The 14,062-nt window shown below is 43.2% G+C and overlaps 1 long non-coding RNA gene across 5 annotated transcripts; it reads right to left on the bottom strand.

Annotated features, from left to right (window-relative positions):
• Positions 1-410: 410 nt before the first annotated feature.
• On the bottom strand, positions 411-13,963 carry LOC118919332 (uncharacterized). 5 transcript variants are annotated; one of them, XR_008998607.1, is made up of 4 exons: positions 13,731-13,963; positions 6,309-6,447; positions 1,843-1,921; positions 411-775 (listed from the first exon to the last, which is right to left on the bottom strand). It is a non-coding gene; the product is annotated as an uncharacterized LOC118919332 (long non-coding RNA). The 5 variants fall into 5 exon arrangements; XR_008998606.1 differs by having other exon boundaries at positions 13,577-13,963; XR_008998608.1 differs by lacking the exon at positions 13,731-13,963 and adding an exon at positions 7,917-12,795.
• Between the last annotated feature and the right edge of the window lie 99 nt (positions 13,964-14,062).

The raw sequence follows: 14,062 nt of genomic DNA on the forward strand, positions 1-14,062 counted from the left end.
AACAGAATTAGGAATTAAAGTAATAGAGGAATGATTATTTGTATTATGTATACAAGTTTAGCTGTTTGTGAGAAGTAAATCCAGAGTCCTAACAGGTGGAATGAATGAATGAGTCTGAGGGAGAAGAAAATTTAATTGCATCCATTGAACGCAGAGCTCTAGGGAAAACAATGAGTTTTAGACATGGTCCTACCCTTTAGAAGTTCATGAGAGTAGACATATGCTTAAATAATTCTAATACAAAGCAGACTTTCATCAATACAGTGATAGTTTAATAAAGAGTTCAGGATCACTATATGTGAAAAAAATAACATAAACAAGGAAACTTAAAAAAAAACAAGGAAACTTACTAGTAAGTGCAAATTACATGTTATAGGTATGTAGCAGGTGTGTATAAATACATGTATAGATATGTAGCGGTTGCCCATTGGCATACATGTTATTTTTTTCATTGTATTATAAATATCCAGTAAACAAGGACAGTGTTATCTGGGCTGAATTCTTGCACAGTTTTCAGCTCACCTTTATGAACATAAAGGTACTTAATGGTATGTCTCTTATCTCTTGGTTTGGTTCTAGGTCTAATGAAATAAATATACTCATATTTCCAGTCCAGACCACTCCCAGACCCACATATCAAACAGTTTGTTTACCATCCTCTCAGGTGTCTCAAAGGTATCCGAAGTTCAGCATGTTCAAAACAGAGCCTGGTCCTTCTTCCAGCATTCTCTGTCACAGTAAGGGCCTCGTCCACACAGTTATGCAAGCCAGAAACCTGGACCAAAACATAATCTTCCTAAGGGCAGGGACCTGGCCTGTCTTGTTTTCTGCTCTATCTTTAAAACCGAGAACAGTGCATGGCACAGAGTAGGTGTTTAATCAGCCCTGTGGAATTACTTCTTGTAATCTCTAGATTGCATTCATTTCCCTCCTCTTCCATTACTACGCTGACCCAGATGCCACGCCCTCTCATTGGTACAACAACAGTAGCCTCCTAACTAGCATCCCTTTACATGTTTAGCGCTATGTCCCTCTGTCTTCCACTCTAGCCAGTCATCTTTTCAAAACATAGATCTGATTCTAGGACATGTGTTCTTGCCATGGCCTCTGAGGTCTTGCATGATGTGTATCCTACCCTCTTCCAGTATCATCTCCTACCATGATCACCCTTGCTCTTTAGATCTGGCCAAGTTAGTCTTTTTTTACAATGCCGACCATCACTGGCTTTCTCCTGCCACAGGGCCTTTGCACATATTGTTTTCTCTGCTTGAACTATTCTCTTCATCCACTTAAGTTTTATCCATCCTCCAGATGTCACTCTCAAAGAAGCTTAGAGCATTAGGCCTGTAGGTAGTGATGTTAAATGTATTTGAAGAAGTCGTAGTCAAAACAACTTGAAAAATGGTGACAAGAGATAATCTCTGTAGCACCTCTCATGGTTTCATTTTTCACATCTGTTCATATAATTATTTTCTGCATAAAACTTTGTACAACTTGTAAGCAAATTTTTGTCTTCCTGTATGCGGTCAAGGATCTAGTCAAGAACAATTACAACATAAGTCACCATTTTTCTCTTTCTTCATGTATTTTTGGAAAGGATCACCAGATGTATTTATCTGTATTCTTTTTTGTTTTCTATTGGAGATAAATCCTCAGAAGATAGATCCTACTCTGTCTTTGGATTCAATTATAAAGATCCTTCCTCAGTACAATATGAATGTTTAATAAAATCCCATGATGATAGAATATGAGGTCCTCCATGGTTTATAAATGACTTATGGGATGGTTTTAGGGTAGTTCATCCTGGAAATGGGGTATGGACTTTTGCAAGTCTTTTCTTACCCTGTGATACCAGGATTCAGTAAAACCGAGCAAAAGAGGCCTTTCCAGGTCATCTTCTGCCACATATGTCTTCTCTTTTCTAGAGGTATAGAAAATGGGTAAATTGACTGAGACTTGCATAATAAGATGATTAGAATCATTCAGGTAGCCTAGATGCTTAAAATAGTCACTGTGGCTATAAGAATTTATTATATGACAACAAAGGATCACAAATCCAATAGGGAAAGGACAGGTTATCCAGTAAATTATGTTTTAGTATTTAATTAGCATTTTGTGGAAAAAAATAAAATTTATCTTTACAACATCATGTACTAATATAAATTCCACAAAGATTAACATGTAAAATAGTAGAAATTCAAGCCCAAAATGGCTATATGAAAATGTAAGTGCATATTTATCTGATACCCAAGGGAGGGAGACCTAAACTTAAAAATAATGGTAAACATTACCTTTCCCCCTCCCCTCAAGAAGGATATTTTTCAACATATAAAATTAGTGACCAAATTAAAAGATAAACAACAAAAAAATGGAGGAAAAAACAGATGATCAGAAACTAGACAAAGGGTATCTATATTACAAAATAATATTTATAAATCAGGAAAAGTATTAAGTCCTCAAACTTACAACAAACAGTTAATGTGTAAAATAAAAGAATTGACTGACACTAATAAAAAATATTCAACCTTATGAGAAATCAAAGCAATGCAAATTACAGTTTGGTAACTGCATAAATGCAAAAATTACCATTTTAACCATTAACATTTAAAAATGTAAATACTCTGTATTGATTAAAGTTGGATGAAATAGTTTTTCCAATACATTACTGGGGCGGAGGGGAGTGGTGTCTGTCATTATATATAATGAATAAAGAGTAAAATTAAAAAAATTAGTGTTCACATTGACCTACTTCCCATATGATATCCTAAGGAAATGTGTTAAGGAAATAAATCTAAATGTGGACAGTGTTTTTTATGCACAGAGATCTTCATGAGTGTTATTTAGAGTTATGTTCAATGATAGGGCTGTAGTTAAAAAAACTAGTGTACATTTGCAGAATGAAATTAGGCAACCATTGGAAATAAAGCATATGAAATTTTCCAATAAAATGAGACTATCTGGGGAGAATGGGATACAAAATTGTGTATATAGTATAATCTCAAATGCATTTTTTAAAAAGTATGCATAGAAAACACACTGGGAAAAAAATATGCTGAAACAGTAACATTTATTATTTTTTGAACTGGAATATAAGAGATTTTTTTATTTTTACTGTTTCCTATTTTTCTTTGTGTTCCAGATTTCCTATGAAGCAACCCTCATTGCTTTCCTGGATGAGGTGGTGGTATAAAAACAAGGGAAGGACTGATACATGCTACATCTGGATGAACCCTGAAAACATTAGGCTAAGTAAGAGAATCCAGATGCAAAAGGCCACGTGACATATGATTCCAGGTATATGAACCATCCAGAGAAGGCAAATCCGTAGAAACGGAAAGCAGATTAATGGTTGCCAGGGGCTGGGGAGAAGGAATTGGGATTAGTGGCTCATAGGTATGGTTTCTGTTTTAGGCGATGAAAATGTTCTAGAATGAAGTGGTGGTGGTGATTGCACAACACAGTGAAGATACTAAAAACCACAGTATTGAACACTTTAAAACAGTGCATGTTATATGAATTACAGCTCAATAAAATAAAGAGGTTTCAGATTAAAAATAAAAAAGAAACTAGGAGAGTGAGGGCTTTGGGTTCAGGATTTAATAGAGCCCATTTTCAAATGGTAATCTTGTGTTGCTGGGGAGGAAAGCGCTTTCCTCTTGCCAGCTACTACGGCTGATTTAATAAGAAATTAACATGAGACAGATGAACAGGAGAAAAACAGATTTAATTATGTATATACAGGGGCCTCGTAAGATTATGGGTAAGAATTAGTCAGTCCCTTGAGGCTTGCTTGCATGCCATCCTGAGCTGAGGAAGGGGATTGGGGCCTGGGGCTTCAAAGGGGGGAGCTAATTCACAGGACAATAGGAAGACAGATGTTTGGTAATTAGATGTTTGCCCTGCCACACAGGTAATCTTTCAGAGGAAATGTTATATCTGGTAATGCTGTGTTTCTGGGCTAGGCCTCCTATTCTCAATTAATTTAGGTAGTTAAGGGAGTGGTAAAAATCTTTCTTGAGTTTGCTATGTCTTCTTTGCTTTCAGCTCAAAATCATCCACATTCCAAAGTGGCACATTTTGGGGTCACATATTTTGCCTCCCCTCAGTGTTCTCAAGGGAGCCCTGTTCCTTCCCCTGGCGGCCTGAAGGACCTCTGGTGTGTAAGAGAGCAAAGGAGAATGAAAGAGAGTGAAGGAGAAGGCCAAACACTGTTTTGTGACTTAACTGGCTTCTCCTTAAGAATCAGAGACATTTTATAAATCATGAATGCTCTTGAAAAATGAAAATGTAAAATGATATTATCTGCAAGAGCATCTAAACCCATCAAAGGCCTCGGAATAAATCTAGCAAAAGATGTACAAGACGTATACATAGAAAACTCAAACACTGAGAGAAATTAAATAAACAAAAGGATATACTTCATTCTTGTTTGGAAGACCCAATATTGTAAATGTCAGTTTTGCCCAAACTGATCTATAAATTCAATGAAATCTCAAAATTTGAGGGTTTTTTTTTTTTTTTTTTTTTTTTTAGAAATTGACAGATTGATTCTAAAATGTATATGAAAGTGCTAGGGGCCAAGAATAGCCCAGAAATCTTGCCAGAGGAAAGACAAAGCTGAAGGCTTTACACTCCTAGATATCAAGATACATTATAAAGCTATGATAATTAAGACAGCATGGCATTGGTTGAAGAATAGACTGACAGACCAGAGTTCAGAAACAAATCCACACATAATAGAAACACGGAAGAGGAAAGCTGGGTTTTCCAATGAATGGCACTGGCTCTATGGGATATACATATGGAAGGAAAAAACAAGAATCTTGAGCCCTATCTGGTACTATATGGTAGGGAAAATTCTGTGCTTCCATGCAAAACAGCATTTTCTGTAGCACACCCTCTGGATTATGTGATTTTGATTTTATGGCAACTATTTTATAACTCTGTTAACTTGTAGATAACTGATAGTGAAGGGAAGCAAAAAATGCCACCCCAAACTATTCTTCTTTGGCCTATTGATTATTTTAAATTGGCTATTTTTAAGGAACAGCAGACATGGACAAAGCTCCAAAAACTTGAGTAGAAGTTACCTTTTTGTAAAAAACATTTTACATTTACAAGGGCAATCTCCATTTATAAGAATGTACCAGGAAGAGGAGAATTGGTAAATCTCTAGGAATGGAGATTAGGACTCTGTTACCAATGGAGGAAAGGACTTAAATCTGCATAATAACTATACCCTTGTTTACCCTGCCTTTTCTGGTTACTTTTCATAACTTACTCCCCACCTCCAGTGTCTTCCTTTGTCTTTTTATTGGAGATGGTATTTCAGTTGGTGACTTGGGCCATTTCCGAGAGTTATGCAGTCTTCCTGGGTCTCTCCCATGGATACAGGAGGTACACATAGTATTAAAATTCCGTTTGTTTTGTTTTTCTCCTGTTAATGTCTTCTGTCAACTGGATTACTAGACCAGCCAAAGAACCTAGAAGGCTAGAAGGAAAAACGTTTCCACTCCTACAACTGTAAAGCAAAATTCATGAAAATAAATTCTGTCTGGTGGAGGGACACCTTCCCTGCCACTGTGGAAAAACCAGTTTTGCATATTCATTTCAATATTCCTGATTGATAAATGTGTCTCTCCTTTGGATTCACCTTTGAACAGGTTGAAACACCCTGTTGGTCTTACTTCTTAATAAGTTTAACAAGATTCTAATGTTAATGTGTTCATTTTTATATCTGTATGAAAGACATGATTTTATCTTTTTAAAAACTTATCATTTAACAATAAATACAAATTCCAGATGCATTCCTAACCTAAATGTGAAAGGTAAGGCAATAAGCCTTCTAGAAGATTCTAAAGGAGGCTATATTCATGACCTGGGGGCAGCACAGATTTCTTAAAAAGGACCCAAAATCACCAACCATAAAAGAAAAGATTGATAACTCAGATTTCATTAAAATGAAAACTCTTCACCCCTAAACACCACTAAGAGTGAAAAGGCAAGCCACAGAGTAGAAGATGTTTGCATTACGTTTTTGATAAAGATATTATACACAGTCATCCTCCCTCTCTATGGGGGATATGTTCCAAGATCCCCAGTGGATTACTCAAACTGGATAGTACCAAACCCTCTATGCACTGTTTTTCCTAAGCATAAAAACCTATGGTAAAGCCTAATTTAAACATTAGGCACAGCGAGTGATTAACAACAATAACTAATAATAAAGTAAAACAATTATAACAATACTGTAGTAAAAGTTATGTGAATGGGGTCTCTCTAAAAATATTTTATTGTGCTGGACTCACCCTGCTTCTTGTGATGACGTGAGATGATGAAACGCCTCCGTGATGAGATGAAGTGAGGTGAGCGACGTAGACATTGTGACGGAGCGTTAGGCTACTGCTAACCTTCTGATGATTCCAGACCACAGTTTACTGAGGATAACTGAAACCATGGAAAACAAAGCTATGGATAAGAGGGGACTGTTGTATATATACATATGTGTGTGTGAATATATATATATATATTCCCTACAAACAATAGGCAGACAACTGAAAAAAAAAATTGGCAAAAGACATGAACAGCTGTATCACAAAAGACCATACCCAAACAGCCAATAAAACAGGGACACAAAGCCCACCCAACCTCATTCCTCATCAGGGAAATTCAAATTTAAACCACTGAACGTCCACCAGAAGGGCAAAATACAAAAGATTGACGATACCAAGATTGATACGATGTGGAGAAACCGGATCTCCCAAACATTACTGGTAGGAGTATAAATTGGTGTAAGTGCTTTGGAAAACTGTTTGGCAAGATCTCTTTGTGCTAAACAAATACCTGCCCAATGATCCAGCAATTCCACACTTAGGTGTGTGTGTATGTTTACGTATGTGTACCTGTAACATATGTATAGCTAATGTGTGCCTAATAGCTCTGTGTTAGTTTCCTGTAGCTGCCTGACAAGTTACCAGAAACTTGGCAGCTTAAAACGACAGTAATTTATTCTCTCACTGTCAGTCCTGGAAGCCAGAGGTCTGAAATCAAGGAGTCATCAGGGCTGCACTCCTTTCAGAGGCTCTGGGGAGATGCCTTGTCTCTTCCAGCTGCTGATGGCTGGGAGCATTCCTTGGCTTGTGGATGCATCGCTTCAGCTGGCTTCCTCTTCTCATGGCCTTGTCCCCTTCTGTGTGATCTCCCTTTGCTTCATTCTTTTAAGGACACTTGTCACTGGATCTAAGGGCTACTTGGATAACCCAAGAAGATCTTCTTCTGTCAATATCATATTAAAAAACAAAATTCAACCAAGTAAATTTGAAGATTTAATTGGCTTCATTAATCGAGTCATGAATTGGGCAACTTCCCAGCTCACAAGTAGAGAGATGCTCTGAGGAGTTGTACAGAATGGAAGGTTTTTATAGAAAGGAGGGGGCTCAGAAAGTTATTAGCAAAAGACAGGAAAGCACTGTTTCAGGCCAGGTCACCCTCCCTCAGGGGGGAGAACAGGGGTTCTTGTCACATAGATGACCTCATCATTTTTGGGGGGGATGGAGAGGGCCCATGTGACACATGACCTCACTAGTGCTGGTTGGAAAATTCCTGACTGAAGACTACCTTTCTGGAGGAGTTGAAACTGCAGTTAGGCTTGACATTAAGCCCTGGTTTGGTGACCTGGCCTAGCACTGCTCTTGGGCCTGTGGCTTTCCTTTTAATAACCCATAACTGAACTATACCTGCAGAGACTCCTTTCATCTAAACAAAGTGACATTTACAGGCTCCAGGGAGTAGGACATGCACATATCTTTTTGGGGTGTGTGTGTGTGGCATCATTCAGCCCAGTACAAGCTGCAAACTGTAAGCAACCTAAATGCCATCAACTGTAGAATGAAAAATAAACTGTGATGTATTCATACCATGGAATATTGTGAAACATTGAAGATGGACGATCAATCACTGCTGTACAAACACCACTGGTGACTCTCATGCACATAATCCTGAGTGAAAGGAACCAGGCCTAAAATAAAAACCCAATGTGTGATTCATTTATATAAGGTTCAAAAAAGGCAGGGAGCCTGGTGAGATGAAACTCAAGGGCTATTTCTACAGGTGCAGACACTGTTCTGTTTCTAGATCTGGGTGGTGAAAATTCACCAAGCTGACTCTTCTATACACTTTTCTGCATATAATGTTTATAGTATATTTTCCTTTACACATTTCTTTTATTATAGCTATGCTATAATGCTGTAACAAAGTTTGTTTCTAAAAAATGTTACACGTTTTTCTTCTATTTTCTGTATATACTAGGTTTCAATACACGTTTATTACAAATTATGAATATAACAGTATTTTCTTTATCGTTAGGGGTTTAGGTGGTACCATTTCTCAGGAATGTTTGTTTTGGGGATATATATATATATTTTTTAGTTGAATGGGCTTTGAAGAAAACTTGAATTGGAGGACCCAATCATGCCACAGAATGGGCTATTGTGTAATTGGTCCCCGAACTGTTCTATAAGAATTTAGTGCCACTGGCCTTCTCTGCTAAAGGTGTCCCCCAAACCTGGGGTGGGGGGGGTTGGGGTGGTGATAGGAAATGTTACCCCAGGATAACTGACGCACACTTACGAAAGGTGCTGTGCATCCTAGGGAGGGTAAAGGATAGGATTTCCTGAAGATGGATGGAGATTCACAAGAGGGACTATAGGGACAGGGGAGAAGAGGGCCCTTAAGAAGGACCCTGGTGAGAATCTGGTGTTTTCTTCCTAAAGGGGACCCCTACGCAAGGAGCTTTATTCTGTGTTCCTCCTTAAACTTTGTAAACTGGCAAGTGCTGGGTAGGGCTTTAAGCTTCCAGGCCTACATTATGATTCCTTAGGGTCAAAAGTCAGCATACTCAGCTACTATGGAAAGCAGCATGGAGGTTTCTCAAAAAACTAAAAATGTGACCCAGCAAGTCTACTTCTTAGAATTTCCCCAAAGAAAACAAAATCACTAATCTGAAAATATATATGCACCCTGTTTATCACAGCATTATTTATAATAACAATATGATTTGTAATATAACAATATTATTTATAACAGCTAAGATATGGAGGCAACCTAAATGTTCCCTGATAGATGAATGATAAAGAAAATGTGGTACATATGTATACAATGGAATATTACTGGGCCATAAAAAGAATGGACTCTTGCCATTTGTGGCAACATGGATAACCTAGGGGGTGTTATGCTAAGTGAAACAGGTCACAGAGAGAATGATAAGTACCATGTTATCTCACTTTTATGTGGAATCTAAAAAAGCAAAACAAACAAACAAAACAGAAACAAACTCACAGATACTGACAGGTGGTTGCCAGAGGGGAGGGAGGTGGAGGTAGGGGTGAAATAGGTGAAGGGGAAGATAAAGTCTACGCACTCCTTAGCCATGTGCCATGTGCTGTGATCAGAAGGGAAGAGGAGTGGATGCCCTATGGGTCGCTCTCGCCCACCCCTCCCAGCTTTGCTGTGGTGGGTCTGTGTCCAGGGACCCAGCAGCTGAGGAAGTGGAGGCTCACAGCTAATATGGGAGAGGCCAGGGAGAGAAAGGTGAGACAATTCCAGGAGGAAGAAACACTCCAAACTCCTGCGTTCCTCCATGTGCCATGAAACTGTCTCTGGAAAGGTGGAGTATGACTTGCATCTACAATGAACACATATTTCTTTAATAATAATAAGAAGAAGTAAACCTTATATTTTAAAAAGATGGCTATTACACGGTGATGCTAAAGGCAGTGGTAGCTGGGACTGAACGGACTAAAGCTGAAGACCTAAAAGTCAGTTACGTCTCTTCTACTTGAAGTGCCTTCTATTTGCAAGGACTTGGGGTGCTAGAAATGTGAAGCCCCCATTTCCTGCCCTTGAGCTTCTTAGAAGTGAATAAAACAAGTGCTGAATCAGAGTACAAGGAAGAATCCAGGAAGCAAGGAGCGGCTCTGAATGGGAGAGGCACGAAGGCTTTGGGCACCGAGTGGGAAGGCGAGGGGCACACATGCTCTACAGACTTTGACTCGCAGGACTCAAGGACTTTCTCTGAACTGACTTCACACATTGGCAAGATAATACCTTTGTGTTTCTATGATGCAAGCTTTCTTAAACAAATATTGTCAACGGGATTGTAGGGGAAATGATTAGCCATTTGCCTGTTGAGACCATCCTCCTTCAGTGTGGCCAGAGTTTTAACCTCCGCAATGTCACGGCTACTGGGACAATGACAGGGACTTGCTTCCCAGACTCACTGACCCCACAAGGTGGAAGGCGCTTGCTGCTAGCGCCTACACCTGGAAGGTAGTTCCTTGGTCAGCAGGGTGGGCAGGAAGCCGAGGCAGCTGGACCGGGAGAAGCCAGAGGGCTGTTTAGCCAGCGCCCCACTGAATGAGTCATGTTTCTGGCCCTTTGGCACCACACCCCAGAGACTGAGGCAAAGGAGAAGGACAAGCTGCCATTACCAGCCCCTTCCTGTTCCTCCTTTGGGATAGCACGTCAGCCCCTCCAGAGCCTCCAGAGGTGGTTTTTGAGTTAGTGTTTCTGCAGTTGGGGGAAACTGAGGAGCTGGGGGCAAGAGTGGCTGGTAGTTGGCAGGGCGTGCAAGTCTCTCCCTCTGTGTGCCCGTCCTCCCTGCCCCAGCACTGCTCTACCCAGGGACTTATCCAGCAGGTGCCTTCCCAGCAGCACCCAAAAGCAAATCTGTGCTGGGGATCTAAGTGCACATCTCGGCAGGGTCTGCGGGGAGTCCGGGCGCCCTCTGCTCTGCTGCTCTGGGCTGGGGACAGGTGGGTACCCTGTCCGGTCCAACCTGCCAGGCGCCCTGTCCACAGGCTCAGGCCAACAGAAACTCTCTTCCTTTTGCAGTCAGAGCTAGAGGTGGGGCAGACTAAGAGGAAAGAGCAGTCATCTCACCACACCCTGGCAGTGGGAGGTGTTTACAAACACTCCTGGAATTCAGTGAACCTGAGAGGGATCAGCTGCAGGACCTACGGCCTGGGAGAGGGACAGGGCAGGAGGGGCTGCCCAGGGGACTCCTCGCAGAGCCGGCTGAATGCCTGCCTTGTCCTTGTGCCTTGCCAGACTGTGCGCCGCCCCCAGCCCAGACTGTGGGTCTGTAAAATTGGGAGAAGGCAGACTCTTACTCCTGGGCAGTCAGTAAATGAGTCTGGACGGAGAGACAATGGCCTGTGGCTGGAAGACAGGAGAAAACAAGCCACAAAATGGCTGAAGGGCAGCCAACCAGCTTCCAAGTGTGCCTGTGCTGCAGCACCAGCTTCTCTCTTTCCTGACAAATTCCAGTTCCCATCTCTGGTGAGCCCTGCTCCTCTGAGGTCACCCTGCCAGTGTCCGGGGTCCAGAGAGGAGGACACTGCTTTCTCCGGGGTGGCGAGGCAGCCTTGCCCCCGTCCAACCTCCCGCCCCTGCTGTCACCACAGCCTCTCTGTGTCCAGCAGAAACCCAAACGCATGAGGTCACAGGTGCTCACAGTTTTTCCTTGTCTGCTGCCCGCCTTTGTCCCATTAATCTTCTCCATGAGTGGAAAGGGTGCTTCCTGTCATAGTCAGCCTGGGAGGTCATCCAGCTAGGTTTCATTCCTTGCTCTCTCTGCACTAATGATGGGGGTAGGGAGGGGGAGTCAGAGATGAAAATCTGTACTCCCAGGGTCAGTTATGACCCCAAACCTCTGACTTTGTCCAGTTGAGATGTGTGGAGTAGCGTATAGGTAGGACAACCAAGAGGGAGGTATATGCCTTATGTAATGTGTCCCCACGTGGAAGGGATGTCAAGGATGCTAAGTGGTGGAGCAGAATGCGGAGAAGGCAGACGGTCCCCAGGTGAGAAAGAAGGCAGGCATCGGCTGTGTCCTGCCAGGCTGCTGGCTGCGGTACTTCCGCCTATGCCTGCCTTCCAGCCTGAAGCACACCTCCCCTTGCCCCGGCCCCAAATCCTGTGTGGGCTGGTTCCCCAGGGTCCAACATGGTGGTATAAACTCCTCAGCCTGCTGGCTATGATCTGGGCCTGCCCACCTGGGTTGTCTTACCTCCACCCACCTCCAGGGCCCTTCTCCAATATCGCACATGCTAGACCCATGGGGTGCTCAGGGCCCCTAAACATGCCATGCACCTTTTGGCCCCCATGCTTAGGCTGCTCTGTTCTCTCCTCCTGAAATGTTTTTTTCTCCATGTCCCCTTCTCTTCCTGTCAGATCTGGTATATCCTTTAGGGCCCAGCTCAGTGCCGCTTCCTTCATAAACACCCACCTGCTTAGAGGAATCGCTCTGTCCCCAAACACCCAAAGCATCGTGTTAATTCGGGATTTCCTTAACAGCGCTCGTCAGCAGGTGCCTCGGAACTGGCTTTGTGCCCTCTGCAGCATCTAGCACGTGCTGGGCACCCCGTTCTCAATAACTCTGTATGGTAATGAACAGAGCCATGAGGTTGAATGAGTTTGACAGATCATCATGAAGGGGAAATGGCACCAAAATGAAGGAGTTCTGGTAGCTTTCCTGCCATTATGCATCTGGTGCCTCCTTTACAACTTACTAAACAGGCCTTTTTAGTCTGTTGCCATTCTCAGTTGCAAAACCTGAGGCATAATGTCTTACAATTTTTTAGATGATAAAAGGAAATGCTATGTACTCATGGTTGGCTGGAATAGCCTGCCAACTCAATTCCAGAGCACTTCCTGTGTGCCTACTGTGGATTCAGCTTTCTGCTGGGGGCTGCAGAGGGGGCACATACAGTAAGTCAGCACTGGGTCCCTGCCTGAGGGCTATCAGAAGCCAAACCTTGGAGAAATCTGAGCACAGCCTTGTTGGGCAGGACTTGGGAAGGCGGAGAGGCTGGAAGGGCGGCCAGGGGACAACCAAGTCAGAGAAGGCCTGGAGGTGGGAAGATGACCTGGGCCACAGTTTGTCCAGGAGACAGAGGAGAATGAGATGGGGTAGGGACAAAATAGGAATGCTCTGAAATCTGTCAAATCTGAAGTTAGTGACATTGATGGTGAAGCAACATTATAGATTCCGAGAGGTTAGTGCAGCCAGGTGCAGGGTGGGTGCGAGGGACGGCAGCCTGGGGAGCAGGTGGGAAACTAGCAGTAATCCAAGACTGAGGTTGTGAGGCTCTGAAAGAAACAAGGGATGCAGCAAAAGCACTGGATGGGGGGCGGGACACCTGGGTTCTAGTCCTGGCTCTGTTGTGGGGCCTTGACAGGAGTCACTTCACTGCTCTGGGCCTGTCCTTAACTGCAAAACCTAACCTTCAAAGTGACCTTTCCAATCTGATAACCAATAGTTGAGACTTTGAAGTAGGACATTGGAATGAAGGGCATCAGCCAATCTAACAGACATTTGGAACAAGGGAGTGGCTGACTGGGAGCCAAGAGATAAAGAGCAGGGAGAGACAGATGATCCAGCCAGGGAGACATGGGAACTGGGATGGGGGACTGCCCGTGTCTGGTGTGGCAATCCCATTTTCGGTTCTTTCTTCCCTAATTTAGCCTCTTGGCTAAATAGGACACTCCCACACCACCTCTTGCCTCCGTCTCTTACCTTCCAGTTTCCAGGTGCTCAAAGGATCCTCCTCCTTCCCCATTCCCCTGGCGCCGTCGCAGAACCCGCCTACCTCCCGATTAAAGCCCCCGGCGCGGCCAAAATAGAAAGAGCAGTGTTTGCGGATCTTGTTCGTCGTCGCCGTCACACTCACCATGTGCCAGGCTACATTATTTTTCGACATCAATTCTATGAGATGATTATCTCATTTTGCAGATGAAACTGAGACTAGAAGATGCCATCTGTGCAAAGTCACACACACACACCTGCCGATTGGCGGTGCCAGATCGGAAATGAGGTCTGACTCTCAGGTGAGTGCTGCGGCCAGTTCCAGTTGGGCCAACCGGCCATTGGCAGCCGGGGACGCATGCCTCACTCATCTAACACCTCCAGGCCCCGAGCCCCGCCCCTGCGCCCGCCGCGCCAGCCCCGCCCTGGGCGACGCGGCTGCACCGCCTGCGCGGGCAGGTGGGGCAGCCCGGAGGG

The sequence above is a fragment of the Manis pentadactyla genome, chromosome 7 (assembly GCF_030020395.1).
Source record: "Manis pentadactyla isolate mManPen7 chromosome 7, mManPen7.hap1, whole genome shotgun sequence".
NCBI lineage: Eukaryota > Metazoa > Chordata > Mammalia > Pholidota > Manidae > Manis > Manis pentadactyla.